Genomic DNA, 21,480 nt, shown 5'->3' on the forward strand with positions numbered 1-21,480 from the left:
ATTTTGTGAAATAAAAATAGCATTTTTATTTGGTTGCTATGATTTCTTTTAAGAGTAGGAACTCTTTATCTTCAACTACGGGAACAAAACATCTCTGCATGTCAATTGATTACATTTAAACTTTATTTTCAAAAGCATTTCAAGAAACTCTGGCACAGAGAATAAAAAAAAATTGCCAGCACTCTTGTGTGAGCCCATTTCTGTATGTCAAGTACCTGAACCACATACACAAATCCGAATTATTATTATTTTTTCCCAGGTACAACATGTACAGATTTCAGTTTTTGGCTGTTGTCTGATATTTGTATGGCCTGAATATTGTGATCATTTAAAAATGAACAAATGAAAATCTAAGTTCAGAAAAACATTTTACAAGGCTAACACCTAGGCCAGTGGTTCCCAACGTGGGGGCCAGGACCCCCAGGGGGGCCACGAAGTAATTCAGAGGGAGCCGTGAACAGTAAAGAAATGAATTATTTATTAATTTTTTAAAAAAAGTCTTCACTCCCTCGATGCTGTCTGCTTGCCGCTGCCGCTGCAGATGACACCTCCCCCTTGCTCCAAATGAGAGGGGAGGCCTTTTGCTGAAGTGTCAGAGCGTTTTTCAGGCGCACTAAGAGCAGGCATCTGCCTATAAAATACATGGCAGATGCCAAAGGAGGCTGAGGGTGGGGCTACCAGGAAGAAGAGGGGATTACTATCACTGATTCCCGTCTCCTTGCACTGCCGCTACTGGCAACACCCTTACTTAGAATGAGAGGAGGGCTTTTTATGAAGCAAAAAGAAGCAAGGCTGCACAGAAAGGCTGCTTTCCCCCTTCTTTCCTGGCAGCCAGCCTGCCTCCCTGGGAGGACGGGGTCACAAAAAAAATTCAGCTTATAAAGGGGGTCCCATGCTCATAAAGGTTGGGAACCACTGACCTAAGCTAATACTTAGTCTAGAGAATATTAATAAATAAAATCCTCAATACATAATACATATAGGACACAAAGTGCGAGCATCAGGTATTAATTCTCCTTCTTGAGCCTGGCTGTAGATCTTCTGCCAGGCACAGTGGTTTTTAATACCTCCTTGGCAAAGATGCAGTGTAGACATTCAACCAGCATAGTAGTCACTGACTGAAGTCAGCCTGCAACAGCATTTGCTCTATCTTTACACATACACACAACATGTATGGGAGTTGACCCTGGGATTCAAACAATAGGTTGGGGAAACCTAGAGGAAAACCACAATGAGAAGCTGCCACTCGGGGTTACTATAACGAAGACTGAGAAGAAATAGCTTACGTTAAGTTAAGCATTACCCAAGGGTAATGTTTTGACCAGCAGGATGAAACATGCCCAGGCATGTCCAGAAGCAAGAGATACAAGTGAATAGTCTCTTGTTAATTAATACTAAACATCTGAATCACTGGAGACTAGAGAGATTTAAATTCGTAGGCTTGCATCTAGGGATGGGGAAATTTGTCAATTTCTGTTCTCTCAGTTTCTCATTTTTCCAGTCTTAAATTCTGTTCGGCAGCAATTTGTGATTTTTTAAAAAATTCTGAGAATTGTTCAGCATTTTAGTGTGAATTTCTCCTGCTAAACACATTTTTGCATGCAGTTTTGGCTAATGGACACATTTTTGTAAGCAATTCCTCATAATATAAATAAATAATAATATAAATAAATAATATAATATAATGCATTTTTGTATGTTATTTTCATTAATATAAAAATTCTTAGGCACATTTTCCCGTAATATATTAATTTTGTAAACTTTGTGTTGTTGAAGCACTGCATCACAAAATTTGGATGTGCAAATTTTGAAAGATGGCTGTTTCAGTTCTCATACTGTTTTAGAAAGTGCAAATTTGATAAATTCAGCTTTGAATATGAACCAAATCAAATTTCTCCCCCATCCTTACTTGTATCTAATGCAGTGCTAAGTAAGCATCCCATCAGCACAAGGGTTTCCACTTGTGCAACAGGCCTTTCTCCCCTCCTCCTCTATGCACCTCTGTATTGGGAAATTGCAGAAGATAATTGTGATCTCAAGGAGGATCGATAGTGGTGTGCAGCAATGGCTCCTCTTCTACCTATTTTCACCCTGGGGGCTAGCCTTTTCCCTGTAGCCAGCTACGCTTGTATAATTGTATTATTGTGACTTTTAGGCCTGAGTTATCTAATGCTGTTTCATTCAGTCAGCATTATCCTGGGAATGTTAGTTCTCTGCCAAAAACATATAGCCTGGGACTTTTGGGGCTATCTTTCTTTTAAAGATAAACCCACGGCAGGATCCCACAGTACACCACTTTATGGGGGAGAGTGGCTGCTTGCCAAACAATTAACTGCATTTCTTATCAGTGGGGGAGAGCGTAGTACTTCCTTTAGCTGCTTGCCAAATGTTTTAGCAGTCCTTCAACCTGGCATGACTATATGGACATTATCAAGGCCACTGGATTATAACCAAAATAGCAGGTGGGCAGCTTTCTTAGCATGTATTGGCAAAATGCATTATGGTCTATGAGATTAAAAACAGATATATAAAGAGGTCTTCAATTTGCCCTGATCCACATATACACAATCGGTCTTCTAATGGTTTTTTTGAATATCTGCCAGCCAGATATTCGGTGGGCATCAATTGGAATCTGAGCTGAGTGAAAGCGCTCCTTATGGGGAAGAAGGTTAGCTCCCGCAAATAAGAGGCCCTTTCATGATCTAATTTAATTTTGCCATACCAAGAGGCAAATTTACAGTTTTTTAGATAGTCAAGGTCTATTTGAGCATCTTTATCATAGACAAGGTCCCTGATCGTACTTTCAGATTTATCCTGCGTTAAAGTAGCTGGGGAGATTGAATAACTGAGCATCAGGCATCTGCTGCATTGTGCCCAGCCTTCCCGGTTCTGTAGCTCCAAAAAACATGTTTTGGCTAAATGGTGTTCTGGCTTCATTGATAACTTTTTCCAGTACAGTAAGATGGATTTATGTATGCGTGCTTTAAGAGAGGGGAGACCTACTTCACTCCTTAGTAATGCGCCAGATGTGCTATGTGCTACAGGCACAGGAACTTATTTTGGATTATATCCAGTTGGTCTTTACAATGCTCACCCCAAATTGCTGCTCCATACAGAAGGTGGGACATGATCTTGGCTACGAGAACTTTTAGTGTTGGTTCTACTAATCGATGTCCCTCAGTATGGTAAAGTTTCTTTATAGGCCCTGTTAAGCGGCCAGCTGAAGTTGTAATTGCCTCTAAGTGCCACAAGGTGTTTTCAGAAAAGTGGAGCCCCAGGTATTTGAATGAGCGGCACTGTTCTATACTATGCCCATCCAGGGTCCATTTATGCTGCTCATGCCTCTTAGCGAAGACAACGACTTTAGTCTTTTTATAGTTAATGGATAATCCTTCTATCTTACAATACCTTTCAAATTTAGTGAGCAATCTTCTCAGCCCCACACAGGTTAAAGAAATGAGGGCCATATCATCTGCATAAAGCAGAACTGGAATCTTCTGCTTTCCAACAGCGGGGGGAAAGAAGGAGGGATCGAGGACTTCCTGCGTAATATCATTTATGTAGAGATTGAATAAAAGCAGGGCCAGGATACAGCCTTGTTTAACACCCCTTGAGGTGGGGATTGAGTCAGAGAGAGGGCCTGCCCTGCTAACTCTGATCCTGATGTCTGTGTTGGAATAAAGCTGTTGTATAAGGAATAGCAGGCGTCTATCTAATGAACTGGCCTCTAATTTTCCCCATAGTCGCTGTCTATCTATGGAATCAAAAGCAGATGATAAATCAACAAAGGCAACATATAATTCTTTTGATGCGTTATGAATGTTTTTTTGAATTAAGTGGTTCAAGACAAAGCACTGATCGATTTAACTGTAACCCTTGCGGAAACCAGCCTGCATTGGGGATAAGATGTGTTCATCTTCTACCTAATGTTCTAGTTTGTCTAAGAGATGTCGGGCATATATTTTAGCGGAGACATCAAGTAAGCTTATTGGGCGATAATTTTGAGGCTCCCCCCGATTGCTTTTATATAAAGTGGTGGAGATGCTCTGCTTCTCTGGAACTTCAGTGTAGACCAGAAGAGGGTATGCACCAAGAGCTTGTCCCTCATCATCTTAAAGTAATCCCAGTGATTGAAACGACATCTTCTTGGGGAGGGGTAACTTCATCGCAGACCCAGAATGCAGACAGTACTAGCTGTGAGGAGTCTGTCCATTACTATTGTGAGGGGTTCCCAGCAACTAAATCAAGGGGCGAAAGCATTGTGATCTTGTTCTGCACTTTTATGCTTTATTATTTCTATGCATTAAAAATCAGTGTGTTCATTGTCTCTGAATTCTAAACGAACCACTGCCCTTGGCAGAACCACTGCCCTTTCAATCTGTTCTGGGATGTTTCCAACCCTCCAGAAGATATTTGGGGAGGTCCAGTGTGCATGGGGAAAGGAGAGGGGGAAAGTCCCATTGCAGAAGTAGAAATCCTTGCACTGATAGGACCCTTATTTAGTGCTGCATTGGATAGGGTTAGATCCAGACAAAGTTTATTGAATTTAGGTCTCACTAAAATCCATTGGACAAGTTAGTAATGACAGGGAATGAATTGCATGAAGTCCCATATATATCAGTGGAATGAAGTGGATCCAACACAATGAAAATGGATAAGCTTTTCACAGGTATCCTATGAGGATCAGAGGAAGTAACCATAATTAACTCAACCGTCTTCATCCGCTACTTCAAGAGAGCCTGTAGAGTGCAGATTAAGCAACTCCAGCATTATTGTCAGATGTGTGAATAATATTCTGGTTCTGAAAAGGAAACAAATGTTAGAAACAAGGAACATTAAAGGAAATTGCCAGAGCTACAAGTGCTGCCAAAAAACTGTGAGTCCTTGTCTCCAGTAGAGTGGTGGTATTATTTGGATTAAGATACCATTTCATCTTTGATAATCATGTGGCCTTTAAAGCAGAACAAAAAAAGGGGACACAATATAGCCATGAAGACATTGTGTGCTGCCTTATCTCACACTTCACCCTTAAAATATCTTCTTGACAGATGACTTGATTTCATATACCCCCACAGTTGGTGGGTAAAATAAAGCATGCCACATAATTCAGCTGTAATCTGTGTAAAATTTACTTGAGCAGATTGACATAATTTATGTTCCTGGCTTAACCTAGAGTCAAGAAACAGCAGGTATGAGTCACCCATTATTTCACTGTGTGTGGTGATTCCCAACACATAAGACATGATCCCAGAAAGAATTTGTGCTTTTGATGTTGCTTTTTGACCTTGTGGAAGGCATGAAATTAAATCTGTTATGATGGCTTTTTTTAAAAAAGTACTGTATAAAGACTTCTTAGTGCATTTTATGTAGGCTCAGTTGGTGATTGACAAGATTATATTCCCCTCCATACCAAAAAGGCACTGGAAACCTCATAAAGGAATCTCCATCTCAGGAAAAGTTGGAAGTAGAAAGGACAGTTAGACATTTTAAAAGATGCTCAAACCACATGTGAGGGCAATAGACCTATTTCTTTAAACCAGGGCCTGCCCTAATCTCATACAATGTATGTGTAAAGTAGTGATTTTAATAATAAAAAAAGTGTATGGGTGAGGGGAGTTGAATCCTCCCGCACCTGCAGCTTATCTCCCAGTAGCCTCTCATCCGGCACTTTTCTTCAAGTTGGGCTCAGTATTGGAGTGCTAGTGGTGAGAGAGAGAGAAAACATTAAAGGTGGCAGACTGTGAGGAGATAAGCCAGAGGAAAGGCTCACAACAATGTCCACAGAAATGATTTTTGGGGGGAGGTCTATGAATTGTTGCTACAGGTAATTGGCAACCCACTCCACCCACCATTTCATTTAGAATTCCAGGAGAGCAATTGCCCTCCCCCCCCCCAATGGACACCCTTGATGGCTTAGTTTCCTTCACCCGAGCTTCACTTTTGTTCTTACAATTGAACCCATACTCACCCACATTGTATATGATTTGGGCAGACCCAGGTTTAAACAAATGGGTTGTTGATGCTGTCACATATTAGCTTGAGTCTTAATCAGGAGCATGACATCTCTGTAGATTATTGTGCGTAAGCCTTCTTCCCAGACTTTCCATGAGCTATGGACATGTAGTGCAATAATGATTCTTCATTGAATGATATTGGCTTCAGACTTAGCATAGTGCATTGGTGATGGATTTGGAGCTAGGACATTGAAGTTCGAATCATGACGTATTCACTTCTTCTTCAAGAATTCCACTAATCCTAAGAAGAATGGAAGGTCATAAACTGCTAGGAATTCCAGATGTGGAGTAATGCTAACATACAGTGTTCTAGAGCAGGAGACAGAACCCGCTTCAACATGTTTTAAATTTAGAAATGCTATCAGAGAGCATGACATGGCAGCACCCATTCATTTCAATGGAGCTTGTGCAGAAGAACTCTCCAGAAAATTATGCTCTTGGTCTCTAAGTTTCCACAGCACTTCTCATTGAGGGATATAAATATTTAGGGTTGAATCCAACTAAGTCATTGTGTAGGTGGAACAACTTTCGCTTGTGTAATAGAACTTTTATCTCACTCCTTCCCCCATGTGTCCCCTGAATCACCTCCAAAACTGCTCCGGAGGCTTGGGGAAACCTGCTGAGCAGATTAGGGGGATATAGGGGGAAGTTCCATTGTGCAAGTGCAAATTATTCCACTCATGCAATGACTTCATTGATACAACCCTTAGCCAGCTTTCTCTATTAATAAAGAACTATTTTGTTTTTTACATTGGCATAAAATGCAAACTGTGCACAAAAAATTTCAAGGCTACCATTAGCATTGAAATATCTGAAGAATGTGTTCCTAAATAAAGAGGAAACATCACAAATACTTATGAAATTAGACAACCCTTATTTCTCTAAATATTTCTTGTATCTAACTTTTGGTAATGTCAATTGTTATATATATATATAAGAACTTAAATTAGCTACAAAAAGAAGGTAGATGTGAAAAAGAAAAAGATGGGATAGAGGATATGTATTAGGTATAGAATCAGAAAAAAATGCTTATCCAAGTGGTTTTTGAACTGCAATAATAACTGAATCCTGTTTTTCTTTTTAAGTCTTTTATTCATTTTTTTCATTTCATTCTTTTGTTTATGCATCAGAATTTGGGCTGCATTGTCACCTCTGATGAAACTTCTGCTGTCACCTGTCATGAAACTTCTGCTGTCCTGTTGTGGTACTACCCAAAGGTACCGTATTTTCCGGCGTATAAGACGACTGGGCGTATAAGACGACCCCCAACTTTTCCAGTTAAAATATAGAGTTTGGGATATACTCGCCGTATAAGACTACCCCTGCTTATGACATGCAGGTACTTAGCAGGAAAACTGTCCCTTATAAACATAAGGCTGTTTGTCATCAAACATGTAAACATAAAACAGTGCAAGTGGATTAAACTTTTCCTAATTCACTCTAAAGCTGAAAGAAAGGATAAGACAATAAACCCATGGGAGCTGCCATGCTGTTTGTTTTCTAAGCTGACAATCAAACTGGAACTGATGATGATAGGAGGAAGATAACAAACAATAGAGAGAGAGCAAGTGCCGGGCAAGTCCCTGGCGAGTTAGCAACGCCCATCATAACTGCAAGCTACGGTATTTTTACAGGTTTTGCTGGCGTGACAGTTTCCCTTTAAAAGCCTTCAAAATCCTCCTGTTCGTCATCTGATATCATAAGTACATCAATGACATCTTGTGATACATTTGTAAGGCAGTCATCGTATGGATCGAATTCCGTATCAGATGGTGTGGTCTCAGCTTCGGCTTTCTCTTCATCTTGCCACAAGTAGTCATCCTCCATACCATCTAATGAATTTGATATGCCACACTTCTTGAAAGACTTGATTACTGTTTCTGCATCAATATCATTCCAGGCTTTTATGACAAACTTGCACAAAACATCCAACTGTGGAGCACACATGTTTCCTCCTTTTGTGAATGACTTTTCGCCGCTAGCCATCCATTCATTCCATTGTTCTCGAATGCGATCTTTAAATGGCTTGTTTAGGCACACATCCAGTGGCTGTACCAACGATGTCAATCCTGCAGGAATAACTGCCGCATCTGTGTTTAGTCTTGCAAGCCTTTGCTTGGTGCTGGGAGTTAAATGAGCCCTGAACATATCCCACACCAGTAGACTACGTTTTTGAATAAGTCCACCTGGTCACCTGCTCCATACATTATCAGACCATAGCTTTACCCCTTCTTCATCCATCCAGCCTTTTTCATTCACATGTACAAAACAACCAACAGGGAACTTGAGTTTCGGCATTGTTTTTCTTTTAAAAATAATCATTGGTCTCAGTTTGGCGCCATCAGCTGTGCATCCTAGTACCACTGTAAAACTGGACTTCTCGTGTCCTGTTGTTTTAATTAAAATTGTTTTTTCACTTTTTTGATGGACAGTTTTATTTCCAACCATATCAAAATTCATTGGAATTTCATCCATATTTCCTATACTACTTAACGCATAGCCATGTTTAGTGCGCTGTTGTATTATGTATCGATGGAAACTATTTACTTTGCTATCAAGATCTGCAGGTAATTTTTGGGCAATTTTCATCTTTTGCCTCAGTACCATATTATGCCTTCCCATGAATCTAGTACACCAGGATACAGTGGCCTTAAATCTGTTGCTGTGATCTGGGTTAGATTTGGCCCACTGAAGTGCAAACAAACGTATTTTATTTTGTGTCACTACATAACCGTTTTGGCGATGCTCATTCACCATGTCTGCTACATGTTTTTCGAGTTCTGGCCAATGTGGGGTGCCTCTTCTTAATGCACACTTACCCCTTGGCATACTCTTTAATGCTTTTTCATTTGCTTTCCAGTCCCGAACCATCTTTTCTGTTACTCCATATTGTCTTGCAGCAGCGCAGTTATTATGTTCCATGGCAAAGTTTACAACTTTAAGTTTGAAACTGGCTTCATATTTCTTTCTTCTTGCTGGTGGAGCCATGATGGGGTTTTGACTGTTGGACATTTGTATACTGTACTGTATGTACTGGTGCTATACTGTATGAACAGGTACAGATACTGGTGCTGTACTGTATGTGGTACCCAGTATACAACAACCAGCCAATCACGGCAAGCGATGTACCTTACTGGCGATTGGCTGGTTGTTGTATACAAAGCCTGCTTGGATTGGTCAGCTCTCACTGCCTGCCCAGCCCTCCCTGTCTCCAAGACTATCAGAGCGGTAGCGCAAACACGCCTCTTTCACCCGTCTGGCCCTCCCTTGTATCCTATTACCTCCTTCTCTGCCTCTCAAATCTCACACATGCGTGCCTGCGCCGCTTCACTGCAGTCCTCAGGAGTCATCGGGACCGCGTTAAGTCACTTCTTTCCATGAATCCTGGTGAGTGGATTTTCTTCTACCATACTTGTACAGCGCCGCCCTTGCTGCTTTCATACGGTCGCCGCATACGGCGGGGATGCGTCCGCGGCCATTTTTGAGCTCCCCCCACCATATGCGGCAACCGCAGTTTCTCCAGTCCGGCTCGGAAGTTTCAGCACCCGCCCTATAAGACGACACCCGGCGTATAAGACGACACCCGACTTTTGAGAAGATTTTCCTGGGTTAAAAAGTCGTCTTATACGCTGGAATATACGGTAGTTCAGTTTCTACCAACTGAATTCACGTGGAGTTTCCAGATTGTATAGCAAGTAATTGACATATCCTTACGCCTTTTGCTGCTCATAAATTGTACATCCCGGTTTTCAGCAATGCAGTGTGATAGTTCATTAATGTATTTGCATGGAAATCTTCGTAAAATAAATAGAAAACCGACTACCAGCTTCCCTCTTACATAGTACATTTGACAAGTAGCAAACGTGGCCAAAAAGAAAAATTGCCATATTGAAGAGTGGCATTCTTGAAGGTGATATTTATTTAAACTAGGGGTAACCAATGTGGTGCCCTCCAGATGTTGTCAGACTCCAACTTCCATCAGCCCTCGCCAACATGCCCAATGGTCAGTGATGATGGGAGTTGAAGTTCAACAACATCTGGAGGGCACCACTGTTGGCTACCTCATGTTACAGTACCCTAGTAATGTTATTGGAAGTCTGGAATCAGAGGTGTTTGTAGTTAAAGTAGAAATGCAGTCCAGTGTATTCTAGCACAGATTTGTACATATAGTACTGTCAGCTCTCAGACAGTCTGGCCTCATTTTGATGCTTCAACTTGGGTTGTTTGAGCCAGCAGTCTTGGCCCATCTGAGCAGATGTTCTGTGATGCTAAGTCTTACAGATGCTTTCTGCAGAAGCTCAGCAGCAGTTGCTCATCACTTTTTGCCTCAGCAGCAGTCACCTACTGTAGTCACTCCATTGACGAATAAAGAGAGGAAAACAATGATAGCACTGGAATACATTTTTGCGTGCCTAAAGTTGAAATTACAAACTTAACATACATACGCAGAACCCTGAGATTTTGACTAAGCAGATTAGTGTAGGGAAAGCTCCTTAGTGAAAGAACTATTTTGGCGACATACATGAAAATTCTGCTACAAAACCTAGCAGGGGTTAAAAACTTTTAAAAGTAATTTATTCATATGACACCCACACCCTTTCCAAATCAAATTCATCTTCAAAATATCCTTAATGTAATTTATTTTATTTTTTATCAGACAAAACTCCAGGTTATTTGTAGTGTTATGGGTTTAGGGGTTGAGATAGATTATTTCTATGAGACCCCTTCCAGCTTCTGATTTGAAACCCTGCACCTGGAGTGAAAAAACTGCTCTGCTGCTCAGATGAGTCTCTTTTGTTAATCTAATAGAGTGGCCAGGTGGGCAAATGGATCTATCAAGTGCCCATTAACTGACGAATGGACCAGGGAGATTCTATTGTTATTAAAACTCTTCAGGAGAGCCCCCCCTCCTGCGGCCAAAAGAGAGGCTTGTTGTTGTTTTTTAGTGAGTCTGAGGAAAGGCTGGGAACTGGAGACACGCAGAGAGGATGGCTCCCTGCACCATGGCTTTAGATTGCCTCCTGTAAGCCTGATGGAAAAGCAAGATCTATTGGTCTGCTGATGCTTTGAACCCCTCCATCTTAAGCTCAGGTTGGAATGTGTGTAAATAAATAAACCATATTTCATAAAGACACCACAGTCTCCGCTGACCTTCTTTCCAAAGAAACCAAACACTGGGTAAGCACAGGGACCCCTGGAGATCTCTTAGTGCTCGGAGACTGGGATGGTGCACAATAGTATCTTGCTCCCTTTCAGCAATATTACAATTTATTATTATTATTATTATTATTAAACATTTATATCCCACCTTTTCCCCAAAGAGCTCAAGGTGGTATACATGGTTCGCCCACTCACCATTTTATTATCACAACAGCCCTGTGAGGTAGGTTAGGCTGACAACCTGTGAATGGCCCAAGGTCACCCAGTGAGCTTCATGGCTAAGTAGGGATTTGAACCCTGGTCTTCCAGATCCTAGTCTGGCACTCTAAACATTATGCCATGCTGGCTTTCCATAGGGCCTAAATGGATTTGAGGATGGAGTCAGGTGACATTATAGGTTCGTTTCTATATTTGCAGTATGGGGATGCTAAAAGCTGCCCTCTTCCCAATAAAGTATTTATTCAGAAGACTTCATGTTATTTCCATTCAGGATCAGAGATTGTGAGGAATCAAAATCTTTTTCAAACATAAAGTTCAACATTTGCCACATTTTTTCTTTGCTTACATTCAACCTTTCCACTATGTGTGTTGACAAAAGAGTAGCAGAATTGTTTCCTATATCTTCAGCGTATTTGATGTTTAGGAACAAAACAGGATTCACTGAAGAACTGATTGCTTTACTCCTGCAGATTCCTGGCTTTGATGAACTGGTCTCCAACATCATGCTGATGTTACCAGGTCCATTGTTCTGGAGGACTTCCTCATACATATGAAAATTCATTCTTTAAGCCCAGGTTCTTCTCCCTTCTTCAAAGCATTCTATCAAACAGCTAGGCCCAAAATTAATTGGATAGTTTTACATTGGCCTGGAAAAAAATCACATTCAAAATTAGCACAAAATATGGAGAAACAGAAGGGGTGAACTGATCATTGACATGCATACCCAAGTCTCGCTTAGTCTTAGCTAAAACATGGAAGAGCATGCTGACCTTACTTTCCCTGAAACAGGATTCCTCTTTCTCTAAATCACAAGCAGAGGTCTACTTGGTTTACAAGGGAATGAAATAGGAAGCATACAATTAGGTCTGATTCTGATATCATGGACAGGCCATGTTTTTGCTATTGTGAATGAGCTTTGTGCTTACACAGTCCCTCCTATCAGAATATACTTTTTCTTCCTTCACTTCCTGTTTTGCAGTAACTGTTGCTTGTTACTATGTCCAAACCATAGTTTGTCCTCACAGCAAAACTGACTCAATTCAAACAAACGCTATAGTTTTAAAATCTCTAGTTGACTCCCTGATCTACTAACATAATTTTTTTCTTTCTTGAAAAGATTGTAAAATGGCTGGTCATTCTGCATCATGTGGCACCTAGATCTCATTATTTTCAAGTTGAACCTATGCCATCCTGACTTTCAAGCTGGATTTGTCACTCAGATTCTACATGCAGTGTTGAAAGAAAGTCTTCACTTAGAAAGTAATTGCACCATCTTGATAATGTTAGATCTTCATGAAGATTTTGATACTGTTACTCATAGGGGTTGTTCACATGCTACTCTGTACCCAGGTACCTGGGTTCAGCTGCTCTATGAGAAAGAGTCTACATGTGGAGGTTTTAAAAGTCACCATGTGTAGCTGTCTTCTGTCCACTGAAAAAGTATTTGCGTTGATTATAAGACTGTAGCATGTGGGGATAATATTTGTGTAAGAGCCATGCAAGTTGGCTTCACCCATCCTATTGCATTTAATTATTCTTACTGTTTTACTAGAGGGACTGTCACTTGGTGGTAGAACATATGCTTTGCATGTAGAAGGTCACAGATTCAGCTCCTAGCAAGGCCAGTATGATGAGGAGGAGGAACTCTTCCTGAGACCATGGAGAACTACTATCAATTAGCATAGACAATACTAGGCTGGATGGACAAACTACCTGATGTGATATAAGGCAGCTTCCTATGTTTGCATCTGCAGACAATGTAACTGATGGACACCAAGCTAGGCAATTTTGGCAGAGTAACAGGGTGAAATCTTGTAATTATAGTTTCTGGTACCTGAAATTCCTCTTCTGTGCCAAATAATAAATATCAGTTGTTTTTAAGGTTCCACTGAATAGCACTGTGAGGCATATTAATAAAAGTATCTGCCTGTCTTGTTAAGACAGTGTACCATTATCTGAATGTATTTTTAATATATAGCCCCCATAGAGAAAAGAATTAGAATTTGCTTCAAGAACCAGCAAAATCTGGTAGTGGGCAGGGTTGGTGTTACAGATAGTATATTTTCTGTTTTAAAAGATATATAAAAAAGATATATTCAGTTTATATTCAGCCCCCCAACCTCTGCAGATTATGTTAGCCTGCAGCTCATTGAAATTCTAAAAGAAATTGCCTTTCTGGGTATTTCCTGTTAAAATGCTGTACGATTGCTCATTCTCTTGATATTTTAGTGAACAACGAAATGATGGCAACGTGAAGATGCTGCTTCTGGAAAGGCAAAAGATTCTATTTAACTTCTGTCAGGTTGTCCTAAAGGAATTCTACATGATAATATTTATTTCTTCTGGGAGACATTCTAGATGTGAATAGAAGGGGATTGGGTACCGGGCAATGATGCAGAGGCAGCTGCGAGCACAAGTACCATATTTTATTGCAACTGCTAAAGTAACAGCATCCCTCCCCTCCAGTATAGCCAGGAAGAAGCTAGTTCAACTTATACATGCTGCTCCATTTCCTTTCAGCATCTTTCAGATTGTTTTAATGAAATCCCTGTTTTGCAAAATCAAATCTATTTCTTCTCCATATATCAGAAGGGATGGTGTCTGTATGAAAGGGTGAGAAATCAGGCCAAACATAAAGAAGCCCTAACATATATTTATCTGCTGGTGCTGAACAGCAGGACCACTGCCAACATTCTTTCAGTCTCCTTTATCATCCTTCATGCCGCTTGGCAGAAGTGTCAAACTCTGGAGGAGGAGCCATGTTTGCATGTGGAAGGCAAAACAGAAAAAGGCTGAATGTGTGAACAGACTTCATTGACAAGCACTGTGAGAGAGACACAAACATTCTATCTGTGGTTTTAGATATGTGATGGCCCATTTATTTATTATATATTTAAAGGGTTTTTATCCCACAGCCAGAAAAGGCTCCCCGAGTAACTTATAGATCACTGAAAGAGAGAGAGAGAGAGAAATTGCAGTCCTTTTCAGGCTTACAATCTAGAAAGACACAACAAGAAAACAGGAAAACAAACTCGGGTACAATATCTATTGGAAGCTGGGCCCAATGTCCTGTAGGACCCTGCAGAGTTGCGTAGCGGAACGGAGAGTTTTGAGCAAGCTTATGTGTGTGTGTTTGAATCTTTGCTAAGATTCTATCTTCCCTGCAAATTAGTCAGACAGAGACTTTAAGCTTTAAAATAAGAAATAACTACTTTATTCTGGAAGTACATACTTGATAGGAAAGAGTTCTAGATCTAGCTAACTAGCTACGTTGGAGCAGCAGACTCTGGTCCCAGGGTCTGCCCTCATGCTGGTTGAGAGGAGAGACAAAGGAAAGATGTCTGCTCCCCTCTCGAGAAAGAAGAAAGACACTGGGAAGGTGGGAAGGAACTGAGATCAACATCCTTGCATATCAGTAAAGCAGGAAGGAAGAGACAGCAGATCAAAGGACAGGTGTAGCCCAGCAACCAAGAGGTCTCCTCTCTAGCTACGCCTTTAGCCCCATGCAGCCTCAACCCACAAGTTGGAGTTGAACCTCATACATTCCAACACCCCTTCTCAACGAGAACTTGGTTCATTCTACAAGGTGCATCTTGCCTCGTAGCTTCTGGTGTCAGACTTTGCCCAATGGTTTGGTCAAAGCATCAGCTGTCATCTCTTCTGTTGGACAGTAGGTCATCTCTAGAAGTCCTTTCTCCCTTATATCCTTTAGGTAGTGGAACTTCACATCAATGTGCTTCATGTGAGAACTTTGCCCTTCTGATTCCATGAGACTTATGCAAGCTTGATTGTCCTCAAGTATTCTGATAGACTCTGGTTCAGATATGCCCAAGTCTCGTAGAAGCTTGCGTATCCACAGCATTTCTTTGCATGCCTCATCAGCTGATATGTACTCAGCCTCAGTAGATGAGTGTGCTACAGTCTCTTGCTTTCGACTTGTCCAGCAGATAAGTGACTGCCCATAGTAGAACAAGTTTCCACTGGTTGACTTACGATCTTTGGTGTCTCCAGCCCAGTCAGCATCAGCATATCCTAGAAGTTTAGGATCTCGAGTAGCTGATAGCTTTAGTTGTAAGTTTGCAGTGCCTTTCAGATATCTTGCCACTCTCTTGACTGCTTCCCAGTCTTTCTTGTTTGGCAAGCTGGTTTTTCTGCAAAGGTATCCCACTGCTACCGCCACATCTGGTCTGGTTATTGTGCTGATGTACAGGAGTTTCCCTATAGCTTGTCTGTACCTTTCGTTGTCTTCCCAGGGTTGATTGTTCTGGTCTGGTTTCAAGTATCCTACTTCCATTGGTGTAGGTGCTGGATGTGCATCCTTCAGTCCTAGACTCTCAAGAAGGTCTTGAATCTTTTGTTTTTAATTTAGAAGAAAGGATCCATCGTCCTCTTTTTCAATTTGTATTCCAAGGTAGTATGTGATGTCGCCTAGACATTTCACTTCAATTTCCTTGCTTAGATTATTTACTAACTCTTGCTTGTCTTGTGGATTCTCATAAGCCACTAGTAAATCATCTACATAAATCAAAATATAAGTCCATTTGTTGTTCTTGAATCTGCTATATAGGCATTGGTCTGCTTCACCTCTTTTATAGCCTTGTTTCAAGAGCATTTGGTTCAGTTTGTCATTCTATGCTCTTGCAGCTTGTTTCAGTCCATAGATACTCTTTTGCAGTTTGCATACTAGGGTTTCCTTTCCTTGTATTACAAAACCTGGTGGCTGTTGCATGTAGATTTCCTCTTCTATTTCCCCATGCAAGAACGCTGTTTTTATATCCATGTGTTCCACCTGCATTTTCTTGTCAGCAGCAACACTTAGGAGAGTTCTGATTGTTGTATGTTTGACTACAGGAGCAAAGGTTTCATAGTAGTCTTGTCCATACTTTTGAGAGTATCTTTTGGGCACTAGTCTTGCCTTGTATCTCTCAATGTTTCCTTCAGCATCTGGCTTTTTCTTGAATACCCACTTACAACCTACAGCTTTCCTTCCTTGAGGAAGCTTGGTAAGTGTCCAAGTTTTGTTCTTGTGTAGAGCTTCCAGCTCTTCCTTGGCTGCCTGCCTCCACCTCTCAGCTTCAGCTTTGGGTAAGGCCTCAATATCTTTCCAGGTCTCTGGCTCTGGAAGTTCATCAGCTCTTGCAAGGTAGGACAGTCTCAGTGGAGGTACACCTCTGTTGGTGTGGTTAGAGAGTCTTGGTACAGGACTCTCTGCTGCCCCTTCTGGCTGTGCAGGTTCCCCTTCTTGCTCTGATTCCTCACTGTCCTCCAGTGCTGGCATGTTGCTGTAATCTGTAGTGCTGTATGGTGTTTCTACTTGATCTTCTTCACTGTTGTAGTCTTGGAGTGGTGCCCCTTCTGGTTGGAATGCACCTTGACCTTCATCAAAGTAGACAGCTCTTTGGATTTCAATACTTTCTGTTTTGGGATTTAGGATTCTGTATCCCTTTTGTTTTGAAGAATATCCAACGAAGATTCCTTCCTTTGTAGTGTTGTCCAATTTGGTTCTCTTCTGGTGTGGAATGTGACCATACACTTTTGATGCAAACACCTTTATATGAGCCAAACTGGGTATGCGCCCATACCATAACTCGAATGGAGTCTTGTTGCCATTCACCTTTGTTGGCAAACGATTTTGTAGATAGGTGGCAGTATACACTGCCTCTCCCCAATGCTTCTGTGGGAGATTAGCATCTTCCAGCATGGATCTCACTGTCTCAATTAGGGTTCTGAATTTTCTCTCCGAGACTCCATTCTATTCTGGGTTGTGGAGTACAGTGGTTTGATGCTCAATCCCATTTTCACGCAGAAACTGCTGGGTAGCATGAGATATGTACTCCCCTCCATTATCAGAATGTAGAATCTGTGGTTTTCTCTGAAATTTATTGGTCACCATTGCAACATATTCTTTGAGTTTCTGAAGCATTTGCCCCTTCTCCTTCAACATATAGATTACAGTGAATCTTGAATAGTCATCAATAAAACTAAGAATATATTTATTTCCACCAGTTGAAAGGTTTGGCATTTCACAAATGTCGCTGTGAATCAACTCTAGGGAGCGCTTAGTCTGCCTTTCACTCTGCTTAGGAAAACTGGGTCTGGTTCCTTTAGCCTTAACACAGCTTGTACATCTCCCCTTTTCTTGGCAGGGTTCAATTTTCATGCTTCTCACTAAATTATTCTTTTGAAGGGTATTAATCTTTGCAATGTCTTTATGCCCTAATCTTCTATGCCACATATGCAAACATGACTTGTTACAGCAGCCTTTCACAACATTAGCTTGTGGACTTTGATTAACTTCATACATTCCCTTTCGCTTAGTAGCTGTGCATATAATTTCACCATCTCTAGAAATTACACAGGAATCTTGTTCAAATAATACTTTACATCCTTTGTTTGTTGCTTCACTGACAGATATCAAATTATTAGAAATTCCTGGGGTCCAGAGCACATTCCTGAGATAAATTTCCTCAGTGCCGCTTGGAGTCTGGCAAACCAGCTTAGCATCTCCCACCCCTTTAATGGGCACCTCCCTTGAATCCGCCATCTTGACTGATCCTCCACGTGGGGTTAATTTCTCAAAAAGAGCTTTTTCATTTATTAAATGAGCACTTGCTCCACTGTCCACATATATTTTATCATTGTAACATTTTTCCACATGAGTTACTTGAAAACTCTTGGCATTTTTCTTCTCTGTCCCTTTAAATCCTTTACTTCCTCCTTCAGACATCTGTCTCTTATCACATTGGTCTTCAATGTGTTTTTCTGAACTACATAGATAGCAAAGCTTCGCTTTCACACCTTTGGATTCCCTTTGTTCCCGAAATCTGCATTTGACTGGCTGTCCGCCAGAAGCCCTTTCTTTACTTAGGAAAGAGGAGACACTGTCTTCTCTTACATCAGCTTTTCTTCCACTCTGCTGATGGAATTGTTCCCTAACTTCTGAAATAACTTCGTTCAGAGTCTTATTTTGTTGTTGTAATATTAGTACGAAAGTTTCCATATATTTTGGGAGGGAATCAAGAAATAAGGCAATCTGTACCGGTCCATCTAAAACTGTGCCTGCTTCCTCTATCCCTTGGATTAACACCATAAATTTAGTAAGATGTTCCTCAAAAGAATCATCCCTCATTTGCAAGTTGATAAGACTTCTTAACATTGCAATTAAATGCCCTCCGCTGTTCGGCTGACGATGGGATTCAAGAGTATACCACATCTCTCTGGCATTTTTACAATTCATGATCAAGGGGATCTAGGAATTACTCAAGCATTTTGTGATAATATCTTGTATTTTCTCGTGTTTCTCAGTCCAAACTCTTTGTTCCTCCCAAGAAGCATCTCCTCCTGGTTCTGATCCTGTAATCACGTCCAACAGCTTCTGTTGCCTCAGGTGATTTTTCATACGGAATTCCCATAGCTTCCACTCTCCGGGCTTGAGTTTGTCGATGCTTAGCTGTTCCGCTAAGGTTGCCATTCTTAAGTAAAAGCCTTAACTCTTTTCACTGACTAAACTCTGAAGGTCTCTATTTAGCTTCCTTGATTCGCAACACAAAGTTCCTTAATTGCTCAAATCTCCTTTTGCATGCCTGGTGCCGGTAACCTATAGGAGGCTGGGCCCAATGTCCTGTAGGGCCCTGCAGAGTTGTGTAGTGGAATGGAGAGTTTTGAGCGAGCTTATGTGTGTGTGTTTGAATCTTTGCTAAGATTCTACCTTCTCAAATCTTGCTGTTATCATGATATTCAAACCAAGGGGGTGTGAAGATGTGGTTAGGGGACATTTTAAGTATTTGTTCATCTGTCTGTGTAAACAATTACATATTCAAGAATAATTAAATTATACTAGTGTCTAGGTCTCTTTTTCCCATCTTTGCTCAGATTTTTATTACATCCATGCACAACACTCATCTTAAGTTAAATGGGAGATTGTTGAAGTAATAATTACATCTCCTCATGCACTTTAACATCTCTTCCCACACACAAGTCTGGCCACACAGGAAAATGTAAAATCATTTCTTCTTTTCTGTATTATCTTTCTTTTACCCACAGACCTCACATCTGAACAAACTTTTACTCATATACATTTTTGGAAATGCAATACCAGCTATCTCAAAGCATTGAAAGCTATGGATGATAGTCAGAACAATAAATTCATATTTGAGAGGATACATCTGTTTTCCTGAATTCGTTTGATGATACAGATGTTACCACTCCCATATCCTGTAAGGCCTTGTTCCTCACAGTGTAATACAGAAAGAATGTGTAGGAATGGCTAACTAAAATCCCCTTCTTGTGAAGTTGTCACTCATTACCACTACTTTCATTTACAAGTAAGGCTGTTACTCAGTTAAAGAAAACTTACAACAGGAATAGGGATTATATAGCCCTCCAGATGATATGGGATATCAACTCCCATCAGCCCAGCCAGTATGGTCAAAAGTAAGGGAAGATGAAAGTTGTAGCCTGACAACATCCCCGGTTTAAAGAACAATCATATACATGTCTACTTGGAAGTAAGCCCCACTGACCCTTGACTATATAGGTAGACTGCCATCCTATACCCACTTACCTGGCAGTAGGTCTCATTGAAGTAAATGAGACTTACTTGAGTAGACTTGTATAGGATTTCACTGTTAGTTGACTAATCATCTGAGTTTTAGTTATTATATACCTGGTCAGATGATTTGTTTTTAGCAATGTTTATGGTAAATTGTCTTCTGAGGGCTTGCCCTAAGAGGCAGGGTAAAATGATAGATTAGATAGATAAAGTACAATTACATCTGCATACAGCTGCATATTAGAAAAAGCAACAGTTCATAAGAACAAAACAAACTATTTTTAGATGATAATGTCATTATCATCTTAGAAGAGGCATTCTGCACATGGAAGAAAAGATCTCTTCTAACATGGCACTTGCCACCTGCATTTTCTTAAGTACTTGTATTTAAAAAAAAGATCTGCTAGCCAGTTAATCAGGACACTGTTTTAACTGATCAAAATGGAACATGTAGGTCTTTAGTATGTCTTTAACACCATTTGTTGGTGTGAAAACACTGATGCCCCAAATGGGGGAAATAGCCATACAACTAAACCATTTTAAACCAGAGAGGTTAGCTGACAGCACAGATGGTTCTGTCTTCCTTTTGCTACGAAGGTTTGTCTTTTAATACATTAAAATCATGGATGAAATGTGTCCAATGGACGTAGACCAGATGTATATTTTGCCTCGGATTCAATCTGGAGAATAATTACTTAGATTCAAGTTCAAATATAGTTACCTAGGTAACATGTCAAGGTTCTTGTTCAAGCAAGATACTTAACACAGATAGGTCTAAGTTTGTTGTCCTTATTTAATTCAATAGAAAATTTTCCGAACATGGAACAAAAGGTATTCTGCAATATTATTTCAACTTATTCCAAATCCTGTTTTCCTTAATGCAGATGTCCCATGAGATCATATGGTGTAAAACACTCCCTTTCAACCATAACAGTGATCATCACGGTCATGGAAGAACTCATTTTTCCTACTTTGCACATTGAAATAGGGGTGATATGAGAATGAGTAACAGAGTATGCCATGTTCCATTAATATTCCATAAGTATTAATATTCCATAATATTATTCTTCCATAATATTCCATAAGTACTCCATCGAAATGAGGATTACATGGGAATGAACAACAGAATATCCCATGTTCCATAAATACAATGTTGAGGACTATAATTGTTCAGTGCTTGGAAGGGATAACAGGTCATGAACAAGGATTGTTGGCTTTCTATGTGCAATGCTCTTCCACCACAATGGAAGTGACATCTCTGTGTCTGGTGTTGCTTCAGAATTTATCCTGCACCCAAGTTATTGATTGTGACCTAATACAAAATACAAAAGTAGTCAGGACAGCTTTCAAGCCTTGCCTGAACAAGAAATTGTCCAGTGCTCACATTTATTTATTTCATTTGTTGGTCACCTCACACCCAATCATCTCTAAGCAACTAACAACAGATTTAAAAACATATGATATAAAACCAATTTTAAAATAGACAAGATACAAAAATAAAACCCAAATGAAAGAAACTATCTATGACAGCACACT

Source organism: Rhineura floridana, chromosome 1 (genome assembly GCF_030035675.1).
Source record: "Rhineura floridana isolate rRhiFlo1 chromosome 1, rRhiFlo1.hap2, whole genome shotgun sequence".
NCBI lineage: Eukaryota > Metazoa > Chordata > Lepidosauria > Squamata > Rhineuridae > Rhineura > Rhineura floridana.